The sequence below is a fragment of the Marmota flaviventris genome, chromosome 12 (assembly GCF_047511675.1).
Source record: "Marmota flaviventris isolate mMarFla1 chromosome 12, mMarFla1.hap1, whole genome shotgun sequence".
Lineage (NCBI taxonomy): Eukaryota > Metazoa > Chordata > Mammalia > Rodentia > Sciuridae > Marmota > Marmota flaviventris.
The window spans coordinates 24,098,702-24,107,388 of NC_092509.1; the positions used below are offsets into that span (position 1 = coordinate 24,098,702).

The window sequence follows — 8,687 nt, forward strand, 5'->3', positions numbered from 1 at the left end:
GTAGTAAATGATTGGATAGAATTAGCAGGACACTTCCACAAAATGACTTACATAACATATTAGAGAAAGAAGCAATGGGAAGAGCGTAAAACTTTGGCTAGTGTCTGGCACCCGATTGGTCAAAATATTTCTTTGTCAGGATCTCTTTTTGGAAGTGGGCGTAAGTCTGGAAAATTTTAAGCAGCAGATTTATTTTACTAACAAAATTAAGGGAATATAAGGAATTAGAAAAGACTGAACTGCAGAAGTCCTCTCTGCTATGGAGGGACTCCGAGAAGATGCCTCGTCTAGGTGTGTCTTCTTGAGATAGAGGAAATAAAGGTTCAGATGACAGATGGCAATTATAGACAATGTCTCCTCTCTCCAAATTACGAAGTATTTGGGGAAAATTACAGAGGTGTTCAGGATGACTCTGGGTAAGTGACACATTCAACTTTTATCTGAGCCATTCTCCATTTCAGATTGAAGCTCTGAGTCTCAGATGCGTGGTGGAATCTGGAATCTGCCTACCTATGCACAGCTTGCCTGGGGGCATCGTACTGCCCCTTTCTCACCTCTGCATCCAACTTCCCATCCTCTGCCCACTCTCTGAAAGATCTTGCTGGAATGTTTGTCTAGGAAAAACTACCAATGAAATAAGATAATGCTGCTAAGAAGGAAAAGTGAAATTATGGGTATCTGGTGGATTTGGATTTTCTCCGTAACCCTTCCGCTGGACTTAACAAAAGGATTGTTTCCTCTAATCCCAGGTGGAAAGCTTACATCAACGGAAATAGTGTGCAGACACTGACCACTTGGTCTCTTGGCACAAACCTTGTCACACTTTAAGAGTGGGACCAATGTACTGTGGACATTTGTGTTTTTCAAAGAAAAACATCACTACTATGATCTAGCTTAAAATTACCTAACTTATAATTCCTTTCAAGGAGCTTTAGTGAGGAGTAAATTTTGATGGAAGATTCCCATTTTTGTGTCACTTGGTGAAATTATCACACGGCTCTTATGGGATATAAAAATCATGGGGGAAACAAAAATTAATATGGTAGTGAAACCTACCACACCAACACAAAATGAAATAGAGTTAGACACTAACTTATTTGTTTATTTGGGATTAAACCCAGGGCACTTGACCACTAGGCCACATCCCAGCGCTTTTAATTTTTTATTTTGAGACAGGGTCTTGCTAAATTGCTGAGTCTGGTCTCAAATTCACAATCTTCCTTCCTCAGCCTCCTAAATTGCTAGGATTACAGGTGTGCATGTAATCCCTACCATGCCTGGAAGACACTAATTTATGAATTAGGGTTGTTACCTAAAATGGAGAATTTAATTTCTAAGGTGGGGTTTGTTCCCAAAGGATCAGAATGACCTTTCCTCAGGTGAAATGTGCTGTCTCTGCCAGCTGTCCATTCCAGTTTCTGTGTTGTCAATGAGGGACCATGACCTCAGGCTAGCTCTCTGTTTTAGCTTTTGCCAGCGTCCTCCAGTACCCTCTGGTTTAAACCCTCTGTGGTCTGTTGCCAGCTGTTCCTAGACCACACTTCATCCTCTGACACTGCGGCGTTGGGACCAGCCATTTCATCTGGGTCACTGTGGTTATCATCATAGTGTAGTTTGAATACTGGTGCTACTGGTTAGCCTGGGATAGAATTCAAGTGTTGTAACACTAATGGAGACTCACGTCTTGGCTTGTTAGGTGGTGGGTAGTGGGGTTGCTTAACACAGCACTTCAGTTCAAAGTGAAGGCAAGAGGGAGTGGAGATCGTAGATCATAGATCACAGAGCAGATGTTAACCGAGAAGTGCCAGAGTTGTTTGGTTGTGGAGCAAACTTGCAGGCACACGAATTATCGATGGAACTCACCAACATGTGCAGGGGGAAAGAAAGCCAACAGAGCCACTGGAGGAATCCATCCAGCTAATGAGCAGCTTATAGCTCTTTGGCAATTTGTTGAACCTGGGACTTATTGCAAAGCCAGAAAGGTATTGGGCCCTGGGGATATTGGCAGCACGGTTGGGAGTCTCCCACTATTAAAAGCAAGCTTTGCCAATGGGATTTTTTTTTTCTTCTTCAGGTGTTCAATGTTGAGTTTTGCAGGCAAGGCTAAGACTTCTGGAGAAAGCAACATTAATCACATTGGTATGTTAGGTTAATATAGCTGATAGGTGCCCAAACTCTGTGCAGGTAGGGACGCTAAGGTCTTACCATCGGAATCATTAAACCCATTCATTCATTTACTCATTCAATAAATGCTTTCTGAGGTCCTCCCAGGTGTCAGGAGCCACATCAGCTCAGAGAAAGACAAACCCAGCTAGGATCTCTCTTCTCAACTCTCAGGTCACATGTCCTGAACTGTCCACATTCTAAATCTATGACTCTCTCACATCCTGTTCTTAACTCGTGACTCTGGAATTCTCTTTTGAAAGAAAGGTAGGGGTCAAAATCTCACAAGGATCGAGTGAAAGTATTTTGTGATTTATTTATTTAATCTTTAGAACATATTCATTGAGTATCTATTCTACACAATATTTCCTAGAAACTGGTGATGAAAATAGACTCTCCAGAGGAAATTTCTGCCTATCTACATTCTGCATGAGAAACCATACCATAGTCCCATAAAGTTATTTGGACTTTATGGGAATAATAATGAATTCCTGTTCATTGACCAGAGTCCAACAGAAATGTGAATTTGTAAGATTTTCAGACTTTAGAGGACAGGAAAAAAAAAATCAGAAAACTTACTCTCTTTACTTATGAATCTGATAGGCCAGACAGAAGCAAATGATTGTGGTTTGGCAGTGGCCCCTCCCCAGGGACCAAACTCATTCTCCAAGTTCCTTCTCCTTACTTTCCCCACCAGATCAAATCACTAGCTAGATCCCAGGGATTCCAGCTCTGTATGTCCTCTTCACCTCTCCCTCTGACATGCCCCACCGTGGGGCCTGGGGATCAAGCCCAGGGCCTTTCAGTGCCCAGCAACTGCTCTACCACCGAGCTACACTCTACCCCTTCATCATGCTTTTTCACACACACACACCTTCCCTTCCTTTCTTTTGGGCTGCCATAGCTTCAGTGGGAAAGCCTTATAACTTCTGCATAAATATCTCTACCAAAGGATTGTGGTCAAAGATCCCCTTATCTCCAGTCTTTCCCAACTCTAAGCCATTTTCCGCAGTGCTGCCAGATTTATCCGCTGGGTTGAATTAGTCCTTTCCTTAAAAAAGCCACACTTTAATATTGCCGCTTGAATTAAGCATGCATTTCCCAGCAGAATATCAAGTAAACCAGCGTGATTGTTAAGAGCGTGGATTCTGGAATCAGAAACATTCTGTTCAAAATTCCAGCTTGACCCATTAAACCTCAGTATTCCAATCTAAAAAATGGGGATGATACTTATATCCCAGGTGGCAATGAGAGACAATAGAGGACATTTGGTATTCTTAGCACACTGAGTAGGCTCTTGATAAGTCAGATTAATAATCATATTGGTACTAGTAATTATTATACTTTACAACTCCGCCTAATTTTGCATATGGTCTCCCAATATGGCTTTATTTTCTCACCTTTGTTCAAGTAGTTTTTTCTGTGCAGAATGCTCATTTTTCTTACTCTTTTTCTACCTTCCGATAATCTCCAGTTGGATATTTGGGAAGGCTTTAGAAGACAAACATTTTTCTTCTCTTAATGAGCCCCTTGCTTGCATCTCTTGATCCTTCTTTTTGTACCTTTTATATTTATTGTACCTGGACTGGCAAGTCAGGGCGTCCCTAACTCTGCTTTGTCTTATCCTAATACTTTTGGGCTATGGGTTCTCCACAGAGATGGAATCTTGACTTTCCTTCTCCTAGCACACAGTCTTGCACTAGACTACTTTGGAGTTGTTTTCTTTACTTGTCAGATGGTTGACATGAATTCTTGGTGGCTGGTGAGAACCTGGGTGGAACAGCCACCAGTCTTTGTGGCCTGCCCTGCATCTTGGCTGTGAACAGGGGCCAGTGTGTGTAGCAGCCCACTCTCAGAAATCACCAGTGCCCTCAGAAACATCTTGGCTCTGGACATTTCTGGTTTTCAGGATTTCTTGGATTATTCATCAAATTATTGATTTCAGAGTTACCGAAAGCTGGATAGACATGGAAATCCTTTATGTCACTCGTTCGTGTCTCATGTGATGGAATGGGCTCCACTGAGCTGCCCCTTCTTGGAGAAACATTCCCTAACACCGATTGTGGGTGGAGTGATGACTTCATTCCCTCGGAGCTTCCTAAGGCACTTTGTGTACTCCTAAGCACGGCTCCCTGGACATGCAGTTGTTTGAAGCTGTCCCAAGACAAAGCAATGGCTCGGTTTCCTTTCTGTCTCCAGTGTTCCATACAATGTCCAGTATGAAATGTCAGTAAGTATGGACTGAGCTGGATGAACCCCAAAGAGTTTAAGAGACTCATTGCTTGCCATCTCTCAGTCCCCAGGCCCATGACTGTTTTTAGCCACCAGGCTGCTCTTCCTCACCAAATTTCTACCATCCCCCTTCTAGAAGTCTAAGAAAAATGCCGAGTTAAAATTGATCATTAAAGACTTCCTATTGACTCTTGAAAGTGCAATCGTTTTAAGCAGGAAAAATCACTTACCTTTGGCAGAAAAACACATCAAGAACAAGTGTGATTACATTGGTACGTGGCAAAAGCCACATGAGACGTATACAGGTGCTCTAACAGTTTTTCCTTCCGAATTATCAGCTGTGTGGTATTAGAGAGGCGAGGGAGGCCTGGTCTCTGCTGTATCCTGAAGGCAGTGGTTAGCATCACTCGGGGGTTAATGAAGATTGTTGAAATGGAGCTTCCGTTGGTGGTTAACCCCTGCCTTCTGCAGGTTCGTGTGAAACACCTGACTGGCGACTGGCACTGTGCTTCAGATGTGTCCATGCCTATTAACCCTGCGTGGGGGTCTGTCTGCTCTGGGACACACAGGTGAGGACATATTGACAGTGAGTAGCTTCTTCCATCTTGTACAATTTAGAACACAGCAATGTATATGAATAGGGGCTGCCCTGGATGTGAAGTGCCAAAGATAGATCAAATATAGGAACTCTGTCAATCAGAGGAGGGGACAGTCACTGAAGCAGTGGGGAAAACAAGTTCAGGCTATTAGCTCTAGTCTCTCCTGAGTCTGAGTAAATCACCCTGGTTTTCCTGGAACTTCCCTTTGTGAAGGGGTTGACATCCTTGGTATCTGATGATTCTTACCAAACCTCAGGGCTTGGGACACTTTAGAATCAGGACCATATAATGGCCAGAGGCCAGAGAATCATGGAAAGGCATTCTGTTTGCCCCTCAGGTCAAATGTTGACAAAGGACATTCCTAAAAAATTTCAAATGCCTCACCTGGATGAAATGACTTGTCGGAGCCCCTGGTAGTCTTAGGATACAATGGATTCAGAGGGAAGAAAGACCTAGATTTGAATAAAGGCTCATTTTTTTTTTTTTAAACTTTGAGGAAAGTCAGTGTGGTAGTTCCCAGGGGTTCCTGCAGAAGGTATGCTTTCCTCAATGGGCAACTGAGAAAAGCACTTTATATACTCCATGGGATTCTCCTGGGAAGCAGAACAGATAGGGTGCAATGTATATGCACAGGGAAATCTATTTTTAAGGAACTGACCCATAAGACTGTGAGTGTTGGCAAGTCTGTAAGGCAGGCCAGTAGGTTGGCCAGGGAAAATTGGGCAGAGTTTTTTTTTTTTTGTACCAGGGATTGAACCCAGAGGTGCTTGACCATAGAGTCGCATCCTCAGCCCTTTTTAATATTTTATTTAGAGACGGGGTCTTGCTGAGTTGCTTAGGGCCTCGCTAAGTTGCTGAGGCTGACTTTGAAATTTGCAATCCTCTTGCCTCAGCCTCCTGAGCTGCTGGGATTATAGGTGTGCACCCCAATCTCAGGCCGAGTTTTTATGTTGCTCTCTGCGGGGAAGAATTTCTCCTACTTGGGGAAAACTCAGTTTTTAATTCCCAAGGCTTTCATCTGACAGGGTGAGGCCCACCCTCACTAGGGAAGGTATTGTGCTTCATTCAAAGACTACTTGTTTAAATATTTAAATTGCATGTACATAATACCTCCACAGAAACATCTAGACTGGTGTTTGACCAAACAACCAGGCACTGTAGCTTAGCCAACTTGATATATAAATTTAAAGTGACTTATACAGAGCAGAGATGCCCGAGAATCCTCACCCTCTCTGGATTCTCTATCTGTCACTCCCCCCCCAAAAATTCATTCCAGTATTTTAGGTTCACCTGCTTGATCTCAGTAGCTCCTTTACTCTCATTTTCACCCCTTTTTCCTTTCCTGCTTGCATCTTCCAGGTCCCACGCCTTGCACCACTTGGGTCCTCTGTATGCTCTTAAAAAGACTCCCATAATCCTCCTGCCTTCACTCTGACAGCCCGACTCCCTTCGCCTTCAGCCTTCAACAGCCCTTTCTTTTCTATCCTGGACCTTTATGTTGTGACAGAAACTCCAGGGACTTGGGTTGGTTCTATGCTGGGGGGAGTCCCCTCTCTAGGATATGATGAGTTCCCCAATACCCTGGTCAAGCCCAAGCCCACTCCAGGCTGCCATTCTGCATGGCCACCCTGGGGTGAAGAGCAGGGAAGCCACACTGCTGGCGGGCTTCACTGCCTGCACGTGCAGCCCACTTACCAGTGCCTACACTTGGTCATGGTCCTGGTGTGTGAGAGGAGCCACTGAGGGCCCCTGCAGATCATGAGCAGAAAGGAACCCCAAGGGGCAGAAGGGGGTGTGTGTTCTCCAAAGGGCTGCCACCAGGAAGTCCACACAGATTTTCAAGGGCTACCCTTTTAGAGGTTTGGATGGTCCTTATCTAATTGCACCTTCCAGGGACCCTGATGCTGAAAGAACTAGGAGCAGCTATTCCAGGTCTGGACATGACTGGAGAAGATTTTGAGCCCAAGGAAGACATATTCAGATGAAGAATCGGAGAAAAACTAGTTCCAAGTCATACAGCTAGTTTTGCCAGGGCACAGACTAGAACTGTGTCCCCTGACTTCCTCCAACTCCCTGTAGTCTCAGTGTTTTTCTCAAGGAGAGGCAGAAGATGGATGTGTCTGGTGGCCAGGGAAGAATTCCACTGGTAAGTCCTTGCTTCTCACTCTTCTGGGTTCAGATATGCATAAAAAGTGCAAGCATTCTTTTAGGAGAGGGACCAAGTTGCTTGGTGCTCAAAATCTAGGGGTACCTTCGAAGGGCTCTATGTTCTGTCTCCGGAAGCTCCATGAATTATCAGGATAGCATCTTAATGACAGGTTTCAGAGGGCAGGGATAGCCATCCATCTCTTTAAATCAGAAATTATCTCACCCTATTTTATAGTATAGAATGTAAAAGTCATCCATTAAAAAATAGCTTAGACCATCTCCTGTTTTCTCAGAATAATTATGAATACATATATATTAATAATATATACTTTTTACCCTTTCTCCTCAGGCATTTATCCACAGAAGATCATCAGAGATATAAGAATTTCTCTTGAGACTACATTTTCGTTTTAACCCTTTCCCCTGCTCCCAAACCTCCACGAGCAGCTTCAGCACCCACTCAGGTTGTAGAGAGAATATTATTGCTGTTACCTACCAGTGCCCTTGTCTCACTTGCAAAAATTCCCAGAAAAGTCTAATAAAAACAATAAAACACCCTCCAAAACATTATTTTTGGTCAAGTTCCTTCAGTCTTTTTGCTTGATTTTACCTAGGTTTGTCTAAATGATAGGTTGGCAAGGTTATTCAATGAAACTATAAAACTTCAAGCTCTGCAGTTCTAAATATTTGTTTCTTTAGAAACTCTAGACTTTCATTTTATTTTAAAGGCCCACTTTCTTTGTTTTTTTCTATAAACATCTAATTACGACTCTAGCTGCCTCTCCCACTGAGATTATGAGCTCCACATGCAGAGATTAGGTATAATTCCATTTATTTGGCTGCTCCTATTTTACGATTGGAAATGAATTAAAGTATCACAATAACACAGATCAACTACAAAAATCATAACAACAAGGTTGATGTCCAGTGCATAATATGGAATCAAGATTTTACATCTATTTACATTCATTTTCATTATGACCCTGAGCTGTGCACTGTGGCACATGCCTGTAATTCTAGCTACTTGGGAGGCTGAAGCAGGAGGATGGCAAATTCAAGGCCAGTCTCAGTAACCGAGAGAGACCCTGTTTTAAAATAAAAAAATAAAAAGAAAAGAAAAGAAAAAATAAAATAAAAGGGACTCAAGCAGGAAAGAGGAGGGGGTAGAAAATAATAGCTCATGGAAAGTACTCTTGGTTCAGTGCTGACTACTGCCCAAACCAAAACCAAACCAAACCAAACCAAAAGAGCCATACTGAGAAGATATGATGATTCCCACCCTTAGGCAAAAAGACTAAGCTCAGAGAGCTGCTATTGGCCAGTTCCACATCTAGGATGGGACTCTCCCTTGGATCCCAGGTTCACCATAGACCCGGACCCAGGTTCTTTGTCACCATCACCATGAAGGGCCAGGTTGTGCCCGATTATGTGTGTGTTCCTTTACGGTGTAACACTTCTTCTGAGGTTTGCTACAGCAGGGGAGGGAAAGGTAAAGGCAGAAGAATATGATGAAGGGCCTGGACCTCAGGTTTGATCTGATCATGC

The 8,687-nt window shown here is 43.3% G+C and overlaps 1 long non-coding RNA gene across 1 annotated transcript; it reads left to right on the forward strand.

Moving 5' to 3' along the window:
* The first annotated feature begins 4,454 nt into the window (after window positions 1–4,454).
* Window positions 4,455–7,688, forward strand: LOC114100238 (uncharacterized). Its single transcript, XR_003584024.2, has 3 exons — window positions 4,455–4,964; window positions 6,888–7,140; window positions 7,492–7,688. It is a non-coding gene; the product is annotated as an uncharacterized lncRNA (long non-coding RNA).
* The last annotated feature ends 999 nt before the right edge of the window (window positions 7,689–8,687 follow it).